Genomic DNA, 18,360 nt, shown 5'->3' with positions numbered 1-18,360 from the left:
CGGGAAATGGAGGGTGTGTAGGGCATGGGTTATTTATCTTGGTAATTCAGTAATTACATTTTCTTTGTTAGGGTCCTATTCAGAACCCACTCCCCACCCCCCACACTTTGTACTCATTTTTACTGTATTTGCTTATTCAGTTCCTAATAAAACAAACGAAACAAGTACATTAGCCAAAAATACTGTAATGTAAACAGAAATAAAATTAGTACTGTAAAGCCTTCAAAATGTAAGTATTAATACAGTGTTATTAGCTTTAAGCACTGATACCATTAAAAAACAATTTATGAAGCTTTTAATACTTTCAACTCTCTAATATCTAAAATCAAATTAATCATTCCTGCTGCAATGGCTCTGTTCTTGACTTCCCAATTTCTGCCAATATATCATTGTCTCGGGTACTCAGGGTCAAAAGTTCAGTCACCTTTTTCTCCTTTCCCTCTCCTTATCTCACACATACTCAGTCAATAACCAATTTCTGCTGATGTCTTCCTTGTATTATTTCTTGTATCTGTCCCCCCCACTTTCCATTCCCACTGTTGTACCCTAGTTGAACTTTCACTGCCTCACTGCTGAATGACAGTAGTAGCCTCCCTACTATTCTCCCTTATAAGATCCAAAGCCCTCAACCGCTCAGATTATATTATTACATTAAATCATATTATAAACATCATCTATTACTATGTCCTAACCAAAACCCTTTATTACAGACAGACTGGTCATGCAAAAATGCCTTGCTCATTTCCACCCTGTGTTTTGTTCATGGTAGCCTTGCATCCTGAAATGCCATCTTTCTTACTTACATATTACCTACTCCTCAAGCCTCTACTCAAATCTGACCTCTGCCCTGTATTTCCTCTGTAACCTACAGCTATGCACTCCACACAAAGGCTATAACCCTTAGGTGTACTGGTGATTTTACACTTAACATAATGGTCTACTACAATTTAACTTTATATATTTACCATCTTCTTAAGTGGATAAAATGCATAAAAAGTAGATAGAAGAGCTTCGCTTCTTTTTATCACCAAATTAGTAAATACTAAGGACTTTTAAAAATTGATATTATATTAATAGTAGGAAGCACTGCAATTTCAGATTTGTCAAAATGTGGACTCCTGGTTTCAGTCATGACAGGGTAATGGTTATTGAACTTGCCCAACTCAACTGTAAAACTATACCAATAATTGAAACAATAATGGAAGACACTGGACATGGAAACACTTGAGATGAGCTCTAAATTCACTTTTTGACTGAGAGTATGTTCCAAACCATGACACAAGGAAGTAAGAGTCCAAACAGAGAACAGCAATCTCACTGGGCAGGGTATCAGAAATGAGGAATTTACACAGACAAAAAGGCTCAGAAATCTGCATAGGGGTCACTTCTGGTTAATGAATACCTACTAAGCTGTACTAGCAGTGCAGGACAAGTCTACTAGAAAAATGGGGATCTGAGAGCCGGGGATCTGAGAGCTGAATGGAGATTCCAGAAGTTCTGGGAACCTATGAGAAACACTGAAGTTCCAATCATCCAGGGTAAAGAGACATCACTCAACAATCTAAGCATTCAGCTCTGACCCCAGAAAGACCATGCTATTGAAATAAGGGAAATACCCTAGAATAAAGACTACTCTAAGCCCAACTTTATAAAACCAGGTGATTCACCAGTATATTTATTGCCTATTACAACAGAACTCAACACTCTTTAAAGGAAGACAAAAATACATCCTCTCTACAATGTAGTACCCACAATGTACAACAAAAAGGACAAAACATGCAAAGAAGTAGGAAAACATGACTCAAAAGAAAATAATGACACAAATTATGGAATTGGCAACCAATGACTTTAAAACTGTTAATAGCAATATGTCCAGGTGCGCCGGGGTGGCTCAGTCATTAAGCGTCTGCCTTCGGCTCAGGACATGATCCCAGGGTCCTGGGATCGAGCCCCACATCAGGCTCCCTGCTCAACGGGAAGCCTGCTTCTCCCTCTCCCACTCCCCCTGCTTGTGTTCCTGCTCTCACTGTGTCTCTCTCCGTCAAATAAATAAATAAAATCTTTAAAAAAAAAAGCAATATGTCCAAGAATATAAAGGAAAAGATGAACATAATAAATGGATAGGGAATCTTGGAAGAGAAATGGAAATAAAAAAGAAAAAGAACCAATGGAAAATTCTAAATCAAAATGGGATTTTATTAGGTGACCTGATCAGCATATTGAACACTAGAAGAAAGGATCAATAAGCTTGAATATCAGTCAATAAAATCTATCTAAACTGAAGCACAGAGAAAAAAGGCAGAAAGAAATTAAGACACCTTTAATGACCTATGAGATGATATCAGGTGGTCTTAAACATATGTGTCATTTAGAGCCCTAGAAAGAGAGAGAAGAAAAAATATTTGAAGAAATAATGGCCAAGAATTTTCCAAATTTGGTTTAAAAAAAAAAATCAACCCATAGATCCAAGAATCTCAAAGATCCCCATGTTGGATAAAGACAAAACCATGCATAGTCATATCACAACCAAATTGATAAAAATTAATGCTAAAGAAAATAATCCTAAAAACATCCAGGGACAAGGGGGGATAATGGTAAGTATGATGGCTGACTTATCAGAAACAATGATGAAAATACTGAAAGAAAAAAAGATTAGCGTACAGTTCTCTACTCAGCAAAAATAACCTTTACAAATTAAGGTGAAACTGACATTTTTCAAATAAACAAGAGCTGAGAGAATTCATCCCTAGCAGGCCCGCAGCCTGTTAAGGAAAGTTCTTCATGCTGAAGGGAAATGATACTGGATAGAAATTTGGATCTACATGAAAGAATGAAAAACGCCAAAGATGATGAAAATGTGGGTAAATATAAGACTTTTCTCTTGTGTGCTATTAAAAAAAATACAATATATTTTGGGGTTTATAACATATGTAGAAGTAAAATGTGTAACAAAAATAGCACAGAGGAAGGGAAAAGGACAAGTAGAAGTATACCACTGTTAAGTTCTTATATATGAAATGTTACAGTATTAACTTGTGGTAGACTCAAGGATGCATATTGTAATCCCTAAAGTAAACAGTTTAAAATCTAGGCAATGAAGGAGATGAAATGGAATTTAAAAAATAAACGTATTCAAAAGATGGCAGGAAGGGAAGGAAACAATAAATAAAGAACAGATGGCACAAGTAGATAATAATTACCAAGATGGTACCTTAAGGCCAACCATATCAATAATTATAATCAATGGAAATGGACTAAACAGACCAAAAGAAGGTAGAGATGGTCAGCGTGGACAAAAAAAGCAAGACCCAAGTATATGCTTTTCATAGAAATTGTTAAAAATTAAATATTAAAGATTCAAGTAGTTTAAAAGTATCAGGATGGAAAGTTATGACAGTTAAACCATGGAAATACTAAATATAAAAAAGCATGTTATACTAAAATATCAGATACAGTAGACTTCAAGAGAAGAAATATTACCAGGGGCAAAGAGAAACATTTCTTAAGAATAAAAGGGTCAATTCATCACAGAGAAATAATGATCTTAATGTGTATGCACATATTAACAGAGCTTCAAAATACAAGAAGCAAACGTGGCAGAACTAAAGGAAGAAATGGAAATATCTACAATTATAGTTAACATTTTTAACACTCCTCTCTCAGTAATTGATGAAAGAAAATCAACAGAACATCAGTAAAGATATAGAAAATGTAGGAACAACATCATTAATAAAACTAAGTGCATGTATAGAACACTCCAATGACTGTGGAAGACACAAGTGCATGTGGAACATTCACCAAGACAGACTGTAGGCTGGACCATAAAACAAGTCTCAATAAATTTCAAAGAAGTGAAAGCATACAGATACGTTATCTAAACACAATAAAATTAAATTCGAAACCAGTAACAGAAAGATACCTAGAAAATCCTCAAATACATATAATTAAGTCAAGATGTTACACTGGGAGGGGAGAGAAGTACCTCTTAGAATCAGTAAAACATAGTAAATATAACTTCTTTTCCCTGTGTGAGAGAAGCATATAAATTCTTGCTGTATCATGTCCACTGTACCCATGGAGGACAGAGATTTTCTGAGAAAGATCAGAATGCATTCTAATATGTTCCATAAGTATCAATCTTTGCCCATGATTGTTTTCTTTTTTTTTTTTTTAAAGATTTTATATATTTATTTATTTGAGAGAGAATGAGAGAGAGAGAGAGAGTACATGAGAGGGGGGAGGGTCAGAGGGAGAAGCAGACTCCTTGCCGAGCAGGGAGCCCGATGCGGGACTCGATCCAGGGACTCCAGGATCATGACCTGAGCTGAAGGCAGTCGCTTAACCAACTGAGCCACCCAGGCGCCCCATGATTGTTTTCTTAATCATAAATGATTGAAATTTATAAGGTCAAAAAGATGTTCTGGACATTTTCTAATATTATAATTAAGGGTGATATATATTAAATGGCAGATTCCATTCTAAGTAAAATTTATTTTTGTTAATATATAGTAGGATGAAAATGATGAATCTAAATCTGTAGAGCTAGAGAAGTTCTCTAAAGATTACAGTAAATTAGATAAAACCTTAACATGTTACAACTGAATTCACTCATGAGATATTGTTGTCTTCCATTTCCACATAAAAACCAATTCAATACATTTACTCAAAGTTTGAGGTCTTTCATTCAGGTGGCATCAGAAAGGGATTTGATTTACTACAGGTTTCTTCTCTAAAAATAAGAGTATGATGGTGGGGGTAGCAGGTCAAGGATGAATAGGTGGAACACAGAGGACTTTTAGGGCAGTGAAAATACTCTTGTATGATACCATAATGATGGATACATGTCCTTGTATATTTGTCCAAACCCAAAGGATGCACAACACCAAGAAGGAACCATACACAAACTACAGACTTTGGGTGCTTATAATGTGTCAATGTATTTTCATCAACTGTAACGAATGTACCACTCTGATGAGAGATGCTGATAATGGGGAGACTATGCATATACAGGGGCAGGGGTGTACAGGAAATCTCTGTACCTTACCCTCAATTTTGTTGTGAACCTTAAACTGCTATAAAAAAAATTAAGACTTAATTAAAAAAATGTAGTACAACCAAATTTTAATTTCATGTCTGGCCTTTGTCTTGAGCACCATTTTGGAGTATTTGTATTGTCAGCCTGAAGAGGAAGTAGACCTCAAGAATTATGAATTAGAGATTAATATTATTTTGATCAGATATAGAGAAAACAATCAAGTTCTCTTAAATTTGAGTATGACAACTTCAGTTGGATTTTCATTTTTATTTATCCTCACATATCTATAAAAGTATATCCTTTATGTTTTAATTGAAAAGAATTAATTATGTGAACCAGCAATACTTGCTTGGTTCTATGGATATGGTGACAATCGCTCTCGAGGGAGAAAAGGGTTTCCTTGAAGAAATAAGAACAACAGTGACCTTCCAATTACACAAACACACAAATGATGATTTGTAAGCGTCAAAATCAGGCCTTATACAGGGAACTTTCAGTCCTTAAATCTAGTTATGAAGGCATTTCCACATTGACCACTCACATAAATCCTTCAATTTATGCAGATGTCAATCTATAAAGGAAGAAAAAAGTGAACTACATTCTCTTCCATGTCTGATAAGGTCTGATGTGAATACTTCTTTCTCCCATATTTCTCTGTCAGTGACCTTGACTGCTGGGCAATAAACAAAATATTTACTCAAACTCGTAAATGACAAATTAATATGAAAATGTGATGTGTTTTTTATTTTTACAAATTATATTTTGTTTAGTGATTAAAGTCTCAAATGAACTCATCTTAGGGCTTTTAATCATAGCACAGTTCCCACTTGTGTGAAGCTCATTTTTAGCACCTTGGAATAATGAATTCATTCAGTCAATTCTCAATTGTATGTGGATGAATTTATATGTGGACTCATGGAATCAACATGCATATAATCCAAAAGTCATTAGTGAAAACTTTTTTTTTTAAGATTTTATTTATTTATTTGACAGAGAAAGAGAGAGAGCATGCGCACAAGCAGGGGGAGCACGACAGGGAGAAGCAGGCTTCTCACGCGCGGCTCAATCCCAGGACCCTGAGATCATGACCTGAGCGGGAGGCAGACGCCCAACCGACTGAGCCACCCAGGTGCTCCATTAGTGAAACTTTTTAAATGAGAGTGAAGGGTAGGTGTCCTGATGATGAAGGGGCAGAAATAGGGCTTTTGGGGTGCTGGTAATGTTCTTTCTAGAGCACCACCTAAGTTAAGTGTATTCACTTTGAGGTAAATCATTAAAGCTGTACTCTTATGATTAATGCAATCTTTTAGTTATGTGATTCTTCAATTTTTAAAAGGCTAATGTAAAGAGAAAATTTTTAAAACTGAAAACATTACATGATCTAAGCTCCATGAAATCATGGATTTCTGTCTTGTTCAGTATTCCCAGTTCCTAGAACCTGGCACATGGAAAGGACCCAACGTATATTCAAATGAATTAATGGTTAAAAAAGATATCCTACTATGCAAAGGTAGAAGAGCTTCTACAAAAAAGCAAAGATTCCCCTACCCCACCTCTCCTCATCTCCAGTCCTGCTTTTCAGAGTGACTGACTTTTTAAAACTCTTAACTTTCTCTTTTTGGTTTTCCTGGGGGTTCTTTTCATATCTCCAAATACTATGTTTACATCTTTTTTCTTAATTTGTCGATTTTAGACATTATGTTCTTGTTCTGACACATGAGGATTGAGCTTACATTACTACCACTTCCCCTTTTTCCTCCTCCAACTATAGTTATAATTAAGGAGAACTTGAACCCAGTTAGAGTTAAAATATTGTATTTTATATTCAATTTCTGTATCAAGCGTGTCTTCAATTTCTTTGGAGAAATATGAATGTAAATATATAGTAGAGATTAATAACAAAAAGATGCAACCCAGAAACACCTGATGTCACAAAGAAACTAGACTAAGACTATAAATGATAACTCATAATCCAAAAATGAACAGTTCCTCATATTATCGTAATGACAGTCAAGAATTGTCTTTGTACCTTCTCACACACATTTTCCTTAAGGTGACCTTGCTCAATAGAGCAAGAAAATCTGAAGTCTTCCAAATAATACTATCATATCAAAGACACAAAGAATTTTAGAAGTAGATGGTCATTTAGTCTAACCCTCTCATTTTTATAGAGAGAAAATGAAACCCAGAGAAGTTAATTTGCCCAGAGCCACACAGTTTAATCAATAGCTACCTAGTCAATACCTGCTGACATTCTGTCTAGTTATTTACTTACTCATTTAGCAAACTTCCCAGGCGCTATGCAAAGAAAAAGTAAGATAAAATCCTCACCCTCAACATATTTTCTGTCTAGAAAACCTAAGAAGTCAAGAGAACATGGATTGCAAGCACATAACTTCATGGAGAGGTCAGGGAGAATGGATAGAGGAGAGCGCGAGAGAAATGACGACGCCAGACCATCCCTGAAGGTTGAGTAGTTGGCGAGGAAGGGAAGGACACTCCTCACACAGGGAGTGCGTATACAGAGGCATTCAAAGGGAGAACACACAGAGGGTAAGGAACTGAAAACTGATGTGGATGATTTGAGAAATAGGGGATGGGGGAGGAGCAAGGGTGGGAGGTGAGCTGTGCAGGAATGAGCCTGTGAAGACAACAGAGATTCATTTCAGAAATATAAAGATTATGACATGATCAGACTTGCGCTTTGGAAAGCTGACCTTTATGTTGGAATGAATGACAGAACTGAAGGAGATAATGAATCAGGAGACAGTGCAAAAACGAAAGTTAGAAATTCAAGGAGGAAGGGATGGATTCTGGAGGCGAGGAAGAGGCTGAATTAATAGAACTTGGGGATTGGAGGAGATAAATGAGAATGCATGAAGAATGGGATCCTAAATTTCTGGCATGGGGAACTTACCAAAGGGACCACAGTGGGCTGACACCTGCATGTCTTAATGTGCATGGGGGGTGGGGGAGGGATTGCAATTTGGTGAATGAGGATGACCATAAATTTGGTACCGGCATACTGATGGGGATATCTATGTGAAGATACTTAAGTGGCTCCGCAATAAAATTACTGTTTTTTGTGGCTTGCCTTGAATGACTGGATTCTTCCAGTTTAACAAATACTTAGTAAATATAGCACAATTGTCCCCCCCAAATCATCCATTTATTTCAACACAGGATTGAACTACCTTTGGACTGATTCCTATTTGGCTATTACAGTACACTTTCTAAGAGAAATGGTATACTTTCCCTGACCATCATAAAAAAGAACTTGAGGGTAAATGACTGCTAAGGTAATGTTTTAAAACAGTCAGGGGAACCTGGGTGCTCAGTCTGTTAAGTGTCTGCCTTCGGCTCAGGTCATGATCCCAGGACCCTGGGATCCAGCCCCGCCTCGGGCTCCCTGCTCAGTCTGCTTCTCCTTCTCCCTCTCCCCCTGCTTGTGTTCTCTCCTTCTCAAATAAATAAAATCTTAAAATAAAATAAAATAAAATAGTCAGGAAATATTAAAATGTTCTAAGGTGTACTTGTTAAATTTAGTTAAATGCCTAAAATGGGAAATTAGGTAAAGACAGGGAGAGAAACCATCAAGATATTTTATCAAATGAATGCTATGTTATGGCATGATAGCAAGGAAATACATTTAATTGTCAAATACCATGCTTTTGATTTTAATTTCCCAGGTGTACTGAGGTTTGCTTAATCACAAGTGACTTCTAAAATGTTTTCAGAATGAGGAGGCAATAGCCATTGTTTTCAATTTATCAAAAATAGGATAATCCACAGTGAAATGCCTATAAAAAAAGTTCTTTTCAATCTCTCTCTTTTCATCATGACTCTCCCCTTCTCATCCATGATACACAGAATTTATCCTTTTCTCTGGAATTCTGATTCACTTTCTAGATTATTTTTCTTGTTCATATTCAAGTCAGTAAGAAAGTTCAAGATCTAATTTTATAGAGGATACTCCCACTAAATCCTTACCTATGCTTTCATTATCCTTGATTTTGACCAGATTTTTAAGACTCATAGATTTAAAACACACACACACACAAATACTTAACTTACATACCTTACTATATGTTAACTGCATAATAAATAAATGAATTAAATGAATATGGTATGGAATTAGCTATGTTTTTGGTTCATTTTAATCCATCCCACACAAAATATTTTCCCAGGCTTCCTGGCTGGCTTGAAATTAGCAGTGTGAATACATTTAATAAAATAATCTTTTCTGGGCACTGGGGTGGCTCAGTCGGTTAAGCACCTGACTCTCAATTTTGGCTAAGGTCATGATCTCAGGGTCGTAAGATCCAACCCCGCGATGGGCTCCGTGCTGGGCATGGAGCCTGCTTAAGATTCTCTCTCCCTCTCCCTTTGCCCCTCTGCCCCCCACTCCTTCTATTAAAAAAAAAATAATCTTTTCTACTGCCTAGATTTTATATTCAATTTTAATTTTATATAAACTAATGATTTTGTGTATTCCCTTAAGTACTTTCCTGAATATCCAGCAAAACTAAAAACATTAATTTAATTTTTATTCTTAACCTTCTTCATGTTTCTTCCTACTTTAAATTTCTCTGTATAAACAGGCATTCAAACTCCTTCCATCCTTCTATGTCATCTTTATTTTAACTTTATAAGTCATAAAGGTGCTTGTATTATTTAGAGAGCATTATACAAAATGCTATAAATTGTAAGGGATTCTTTTCCTTTGACCGCACCACCAAACCTAGCCTGTTTAAAAGAAAAAAACATTGAAGTTTTATAAACCAAGTCTTAATTATCAAATACCAATAAATGCTTAAATCTTAAAAAATAAACCTATACCTAAGTTAAGACCTATTAGACAAAGAAGTTCTTCAAATATCAATAAAACATGAGGAATTCATGTTAAAACCCTCAAAATATAGTTATTCTCTCCATTCCTAAAATTCTTGCCTCGGAAGGCATATTTTCTAAGACAATCAAGTAATTTATTCTCACTATTTGAATGAATTGCAGGCGTGGGCACAGAACCAATAAACAGGTAGACTGGTTAGGGAGTCTGTCATCACTTTTAATTCTTCTTCTTTCATGCTTGATATATGTTAGAATTGATTTCTGGAGATAAAAACTGACTTCTGGAGGGAGAGGTATGTCCTGGCATTGAAACAGAGTGTAATATGTTCAGTCTGAATCACATGATAAACAATAACAACAAACAATTTTTTTAAATGACTGCTATTTTGAACAAATTCACTCTAGCAATCAAATTTTTTTAATGTTAAACGCTTTCTATAGAGGTATGCTTAACTATATGCAGGTTTTGTATTTTTTTAGTTCAAGTTAGAGAAAAGAAAATCTCACCAACAAATACTCATGTATCAAAAGCCTTAAAACTAAGAAAAATCCATAGCTTTATCTTCCAGTATGAAATGTATGAGCTGGCCATGGATTTATCTTCCAGTATGAAATGTATGAGCAGGCATCCATTCCTGCTAAATACAGTAAAGAAAAGGCCAACATTATAGTTTTGTGTTTTCGTTTATGTTTCTCTTCATGCCTAGAAGCTGTAGACTGAGCTGATTATGTAATGGAACACAGCAGAATTTATCCTTCTCTGAGACTTGTCGCAGGGAAGCTACCAAAGTACTTGGATTATATTTTATTATTTTAACTAGCAAACACTGCTGTAAGTACTTTTCAACAATGACAGCTTTATAGTGCACTTGTTATATAAGTAAACAGGTAGTTTCTTCCACAGTTTGTTGGCAACCATAAAAATGATTATACATAGAAATCTTTGTGAACAATTTTTTAAATTTCATTTTTAAAACCTGAATGTATGTAAGTGATTCGAAGAGAGGTCTGTGTCAGCACCAGAATTAAGTGGGCAGCAGAGCAGGGGGGACAGAAATCAGCAATTTCCAATAACATGGTTCTGACTCTCCCTGGGGTCAGGACACCAGGCCTGGGCTGCTGGCACTGGGCTCTTTTCTAGTCTGGATGGCAGATTTCATAAATTGTGTCCACAGAGAACACACGGTTAGCTTTAGCGTTTCAAGGACAGTTTTCCAAAAATGCTACAAGTGAAAAATAATCAACAACACCCTGACGTAAGGAGGTCCTGGGTATTGCAAAATCATTAAAGTGTGAAAGTGGAAAATACAGTATACCTTACTAACTGCCTGCTTGTTCCTGAGGTTTTCCAGCTAATAACGTTTCCCCCTTCGTTTTTTATAGGTTTAGGTAAGTATCTAATTCTGGATGGCTTAACATATTTTGGTTTTACTTTTTTTTTTTAAAAAAAGATTTTATTTATTCATTTGACAGAGAGATAGCGAGAGCAGGAACACAAGCAGGGGGAGTGGGAGAAGGAGAAGCAGGCTCCCCGCCGAGCAGGGAGCCTGATGCGGGACTCGATCCCAGGACCCTGGGATCATGACCTGAGCCGAAGGCAGACGCCCAATGACTGAGCCACCCAGGCACCCTTGGTTTTACTTTTTAATTGATTAATTTAGATAGGCTTTCACAATTTTTGGATTACAAAGCAGCACCTGTAGCATTGTTTCCTTTCTTGGAGATACTACTAATGAAATTACAGTTTCAATGGAGCGCAGGGAAATTCTAGAGTAGCCAAAAAGTTACACTTTTTTACTTGCATAGCACCTTTTATCATTTCAATTACTTTATTACCTTGCTTCGTAAGTGCCTCTAAAACTTGGAAACTAAAAGCCTTTTTTTCCCATTGCATAAACTCATCTTTCAGAATGAAATGCTTTCCTTTTGAAAGGCACTGGGTACTTTTTAATAAATTCCTTGTTCTAGTAAACTTCATGTGCTCTTTAGATAAGAATATAATATCTAGGAAGCAAGAGCTAGGTTTTGGTTTCTTTCTTCCCAGAAGGCAAAATAGTGTAATTTTTGTTCCTTGTAGAAAACAGCTGCCCTAATTTTGAACAAACAAAACAAAACTTATGCCATTCCTTCACTCAAAAAATAGTTATTGATGATCTACTAGTACCAACAAGCACAATGCTGAATGTTAGATACGCCTTTGTCAGTATAAGTTAGATATGATCTCTTTTCAGCTGGAACTATAGGATTTTGATTCTTTCAGATAGCTCTTTTCCTCTCCTTTCTATTATTTTTAAAAATAATTAGGTTCTTAAAGAATAAGCCATATAGAATCTTTATATTCTTTAAAGCTCCATCAGTCAGAATCTTTTTTTCACCATTTAAGGAAATTGAGTCTATAGTTTAAATTTATTAATATCTTTTGAAAGTATGGGTCAGAATAAAAGCTGTTTATAAGATTTTGGCCTAATGGTAAAATACAAATAAAAAGTAATAAGCCAATTTGTAATGGGGAATTAAGCCTCCATTTCATTATTCTAATTTCAAAAATAGGCAACAAATCAAAGCAGATGAAACCTGTACATCTGATAATTAAATCTATTAGTTACTACAGGAAAATAAGGAGAGAATAATAATTAATTGATTTCTTTTTAAAATTTAAAATACAATGATATTTTCATGATTAATACTCTAAATGTTTTCATTCATAATCTACTCTTGAGGATTCTATGATCTTTAACAAATGACATCTTATACTACTTTTATGTAAAATTGTTAGGCTTTAAATTATTTGTAGTGAGGCAATAAAATATTATTTCACAACTTATTTTCTAAACTATTAGTTGATTTTCAAGGGTAGGTCTATCAACCTCACCCAAAATATGAAAGACAGCACATTAATTTGTACCCAGGAATACCCTCTTTAATACAGCAGAGACCAAAGGTCCAAAGCAAGTTTATCATCATGAAAACAATGCTGTTTTTTTCAATAGTGAGACACTAGATACTCATTAATGAAATTTTACAAAAATAAGAGTCTCAGTTATGCTACTCTACTAACTTTACCAAATTATGTGGTTTCAAATATTAATCTTCATTGTTTAAAAAAAAAAAAGGTCAAGGAGCCAAACCAACTTGCAGGACTATGACACAAGTCCAAACACTCCTTCCTAAGGCTGAATGCCTCTAGTTCTTGAAAATCCCCAAGGTCACCTAAGTGACAGGGTCAACTCTTAGGGGTATATATGCTTCCGATGGTTTACCTGCTCACCTCTAAGAACATTACAGCGGAGTTCAGGATTTGTGGAAGGTGCAAGAGTGCAAATGAGAATTCATTCCCAGAAAGGAGCACAAATTGCTTCAGTGTGGTTTACTGGTCACCAAGAAGCAGCTGTCAATTAACTCTAATCAGACATAAATGTAGATGTAAGAGTAGAACATTTAAAATTGTCCTACGATGCTAAAATTCTTTTCTTCCTTCTCTTCCTCCTTCTGTTCTTACAATATGTAACGATCTTGCCACCTTAGATGATTCATACTATAAACAGAAAACCAATAAAACAATCGCCCTGCTAATTTGCATAGCCATTGATTCTTATGCATCCATTCCTGCTAATGTGATTCCTGTTGAATCTGTAGACTGGACGAGCATAATCTGAGTATTTACTCTATTGGTTAAACTATTCTGCATTTCCAGACACACTTTCTATTGCAGCCATCTCTATGCCCAGAAGAACACATCTTCTAAGAAATTCTGAAGAAGAAAAAAATATTTTCACTACTTTATCAAAAATCCATATGGAAACACATTTCTTTAACTTATTATTTTAAAATGTCAATACTGTTCTTACTTCTCCCAAGTTCAAACTAATTGAAGGTTATGAAGTAACCACTTCCCCCCAGAAGCCAGAACTTTCACCTCTTCAACAGGGGAATACCTCTCATAAATTAGGTAAAAAAGAAAAAAAAAAGAGATCTTGCTGATTGAATGACAGTCCAAGATTCCTGCAGCCGCCAAGTCTTTATCTAGACCTTCTATCTACCACAATGAGCAATCTGGGAAAATGAAGGTAGTAACTTACTTCACCAATTATCTGCAAGTCTGAAAGTAGTACTAAAAACCTGCCTAAATATTAGTTTCTTAAACTAGCTTCAGTTTGTTCCAAGGAAGATGACAAGAGAAATAGGAGGAATATGATCACTAAATCTACGATTCTAGCTATTTCAGACTAAGCTTTTTACCAAAGGCAACTCAGTCATCACAGATGAACTTGTTTAAGAGGTAGAAGTAAGAAGGAAGTGTGAAGATCAAAGTAGTGCTTACAAAGGGGAACAACTATTTTTGTATGTATACTCTAGTATTTACTAACTGGGTTTGAAAAACAGGGTGTTTATTCAGCCCATCTGAATGCCAGCTGCAGAACATAAGATCAAATTGAAATTTGAAAACAAAGAAAACAGCTTTTCAAACCCTAACTGTCAAATCCACCAACACCTAATAGGATTATAATATTTCCTTTAAAAAGTCTTTCAAACAGGTTAGAAGTGATTTACTATTCACAGCGAGCAGTATTTCAGTGCCAGCATTAAATCTACACATACTGAGCCTTTCTTTGTGTTCACATTTGTCCAGTAGGCTGTGGCCCAGGAAGACATTTTATCTAAACAAGCTCCAGAGGGCATTGGGGAGTTGCAGGTATATCAATATGGATGAATAATTTCAGGAGATTTCATGTTTCCATTTATGATATATGTTCAACTCCCCTTAGCAACTTAATTACATAATAAATGTAAAATACTACAGGAAACAAATCTTTGTATTTCCTGTCTTCCCAAGCTCATAAGCTCAAAAAATACTTTGCTTTAAATTATGTACATTTCTTTAGTGCATCAAACAGTAAAAGGATTCATCTCTAGAAAGCACAATATTAAAATTAGGAAAACAACATACTTCAGCTAAGAACTTTATTCTAATTAAGAGTCCGTTTTAGTTTTAACAAACACTATGCAATTTAAACTACTCAAGAATATTCTACTGAGATGTTTTGCTAGAAAAATAAGCACTGGACATCTTGATCTCAAGCTTCAGTGTTTACCAAAGATCACCAGTTTATAGAACACTTGTACGCCAGAGTTATTAAATGTTTTAGTAAAACTCTAGTCATGTTCTCAGATTATGGGCTTTATAACAAAATCTTTAAGTTAAATACAGTTACTTAATAAGCTGCAATGCTGAAAAACCTTACTTAACGAAGTCCATGAAAAGGTCTTAAATCTTGGTAATCAAGTACTATATCATCAAGTCCCATTTAGGTGTCAGTATAGACCAATAAATCAGGGCAAACATCTCCACTGTTATCTATTTTTAAAGACCATAAGAAAACTTGTATTGAGGATAGGCTTTGTTGATATCATTATTTTTGCTTTCGAGGTCATGCATGATATAGGGTGCTGTTGTCCAAGTGCTTTACATAATCAGTGTCTAAAAAGTGCTCTAAGTAGGTAGTTTCTTTTCTCAAATGCCAGGCCCTGTAGGGTCAGTACCAGGCCCTCCTTGATTTTTGAAAACAAAGATACGGATCCTATAATAGGTGAATACAGTACGTCCTGGTTGGTCGGTGTGTGTGTGTGAGAGAGAGAGAGAGAGAGAGAGAAGTGTTCTTTTTGAAGTAGGAGATGAAGGAATGAGGCTGTTCTACTCAATTTGGGGGAGCTGGGGAGGGCTTTCCCAGTCAAGAGGACTGACATACACTTCTGCTTTCATTTCATGGAACGCCCTTAGGTGAAATCTGGTTCAGCACTGCACCAACCACCTTCCCCTCTCCGAAGCTCACCTCAGCCCTCAAGCCACCCGCCAGGAGGGGCTGGGGGTGGGGGTGAACATAAAAAAAAAAAGTTTGCCAGAGTTCCCCCACAGGTCCCCGTTCCCGCCTGGCATTGGGACGCGAGGAGAAAGGACGGCCCGGGCAGCAGCGGCCCTCTGGCCAACAAGCCCCTGCGGAGTCCAGATGTGCCTTTTGCCCCTCTCTCCAAGCCCATGTGCCTCTCAACTACTGTCAACCTAGTCCTCCGTCCGGTCGAGCCCAGCGGTTAGCGCAGGAATGAGGAAGTCCGAACAGGGCTAGAGGGGGTGCGGGGCGGGTAGGTGGCGGGACTCGGGCCACACGTCCCCGGCGTGGCCCCCACTGGCCGGAGTTCGGCTTACCGTGGTGGCGAGTCCGCGCTCGGCCTCCCTGCGCCTGTGGGCTCCCTTCCCGGGCGGCGCGGGCCTGCGGGCGGCGAAGGAAGAAGCAGCGGCCGGCCGGAGCCGGAGCCGGAGCCGGAGCCGGAGCCGGTCCGGCGCGGGTCGGGTCGGGTCCGAGCGAGCGCGGCGCGGTCTCGCCGGGCCGGGCCAGTCAGCGCCGCGCCATGTCCGCAGCGCGGGCGGAGGGAAGCGCAGGGCGCGCGGTGGCCGGGCCGCGGCAGTGCCGCCTTCCCGGCCGCGGCGGCTCCGGCCTGGGCCGCGTGGGCTCTCGGAGCGGGGCCGGCGGCTGGGCGCAGGCCGAGGGCGGCGGCGGCGGCGGCGGCGAGAGGCCCGATCGACGGGAAGGGCAGGGGAAGCTGTCAGCGCGTCGCCGGGCCGCTCCGGTGGCGAAACCTCCTCTTCCTGCCCCGGCTCGCTGGTGCACTTCTCTCTCTTTCTCTCTCGCTCACTCTCTCACTTCCTGGCTGGAAATTCCCACTGACGTCGAGAGAGAAGACAGACAGACGGACACCCGCGCGCACGCAGCGGGGGCGGGAGGTGGGGTCGCCGCCGGGGGTGGGGGAAGCCCGCGCTTCTGGGGGCGCCGTGCGCCCCCGGCCCGGCCTCGCCGCCCAGCTCGGCTCCTGCCCCTCGGGGCCGCTGTGGGACGCGGGGCTGGGGGCGCGCTTTCGGCGGCCCGGACTCCCGGGTGCCCTGCGGAGCGCCGACTCCCCAGCGGGCGCTCCCAAAGCCTCAAGGGCTGGAGCGGACGGGGACGCCCCCCTGGAAGCGTCTGCGGGGCCGAACTGTCCCGGGAGGCAGGCGGCGCGGAGGCGGCGGCTGCGCGGCCCTTGGAGTCTGGCGGTCCAGGGCCCTAAGGACAGGCCCAAGCATCTGGAGGGGATGATGGGGCGGCCTGGAGCCAAGCATGCTGTGTATAAAAAGAAATCTTGTCTATATATTCCTTTTAAGTTGTCTCATTTACACAGATCTCTCCGCAGATTAAATTGGGATTGCTATATCATAACTGACTTGTGTCCAGTGGATTCTGAACATCAACTGCTTTTTGGCGAGGTCTTAGATCTCCTGGTTATGACAGTTATTCAGAACGTTCATCTGTAGGGTGTTGTCAGGCCTTTATGATAATTACCGTGGATAGAATTATAGTAATGGTGGTAGCAATAGTTTTTGGTTCACAGCTGATAAAGAGAATACTGATCCAGCGGATGGGAGTTTTTTTTCTTTTTTTCTGGAGAGAGCACTATTAGAACCGGCAGGCAGACAGGTCTCCCTGTGACCACCATTCAATAGCTTATGGGCTTCTTTACGTGCCTGGCACCTTGCTAGGCAAGGGCTGGGGATACCTTAGGATAGAATAGCTCCCAGAATAAGAAACCTTGAGCTGAAATAGATACTGTAAAGCTCATTATCTCACCACTGGGTTCCGTGACAACTGTGTAAATTTAACTTTAAAACCCTAATAATCACGCAATCACCACGCGGTGTTGCTACGGCATTTTGATTGCGGTTGCAAGTTGGCCATTGTTTTCACGCCCGCTCCCAGCCCCCTTTCCTCCCTCCCTCCCCTCCCCGAGGCAATCACAGGGTTCTCAAAGGAGTGTTTGGCAGAGGTGTAGAGATCCATTTTGACTGGGCTTGGCGTGAGTCTGCAATGGCTTTGGAATCAAGCACCAATCTACCTTGAAGCAATTTCATTTAACTCCCAGAGGTTATTTGTACAACTGGAATCCAGGAAATTTTATAAAGATTAAAGACAATGACTTTTTAGAAACCCCATGTCGTTATTTATAAGACATTATTAGAGGGGCGCCTAGGTGGCTCAGTCGTAAAGCCTCTGCCTTCAGCTCAGGTCATGATCCCAGGGTCCTGGGATTGAGCCCTGCATTGGTCTCCTTGCTCAGTGGGGAGTCTGTTTCTCCCTTTCTCTCTGCCCCCGAGGGGCCCGCGCACGCGCACGCGCTCTCTCAAATAAAATATTTTTTAAAATACTTCTATTTAGGGCGCCTGGGTGGCTCAGTTGGTTAAGCGACTGCCTTCGGCTCAGGTCATGATCCTGGAGTCCCTGGATCGAGTCCCGCATGGGGCTCCCTGCTTGGCAGAGAGTCTGCTTCTCCCTCTGACCCTCCCCCCTCTCATGTACTCGCTCTCTCTCATTCTCTCTCTCTCAAATAAATAAATAAAATCTTAAAAAAAAATACTTCTATTTAAAAAAGACATTATTAGAAATGTTTTC

At 39.1% G+C, this 18,360-nt stretch overlaps 1 protein-coding gene across 6 annotated transcripts in view; it reads right to left on the bottom strand.

The window, feature by feature from the left end:
• The window catches only part of NFKB1 (nuclear factor kappa B subunit 1), a 114,353-nt gene extending 97,507 nt beyond the window's left edge, over positions 1 to 16,846 (bottom strand). For 4 of the 6 annotated variants that reach the window (XM_045880671.3, XM_045880672.3, XM_064584871.1 and 1 more), the window contains exon 1: positions 16,089 to 16,843. The gene's annotated coding sequence lies outside the window, so the exon portion shown is untranslated. Of the gene's footprint in view, positions 1 to 16,088 lie in introns of all 6 variants that reach the window. The other 2 variants (XM_045880673.3, XM_064584873.1) reach the window with 2 other exon arrangements.
• Positions 16,847 to 18,360: the final 1,514 nt, after the last annotated feature.

Source organism: Mirounga angustirostris, unplaced genomic scaffold, assembly GCF_029215605.1.
Source record: "Mirounga angustirostris isolate CCGP_5_RB_7025 unplaced genomic scaffold, mMirAng1.0.hap1 SCAF_2, whole genome shotgun sequence".
In the NCBI taxonomy this organism is placed as follows: domain Eukaryota; kingdom Metazoa; phylum Chordata; class Mammalia; order Carnivora; family Phocidae; genus Mirounga; species Mirounga angustirostris.
This window is presented reverse-complemented; position numbering and strand designations above follow the sequence as displayed.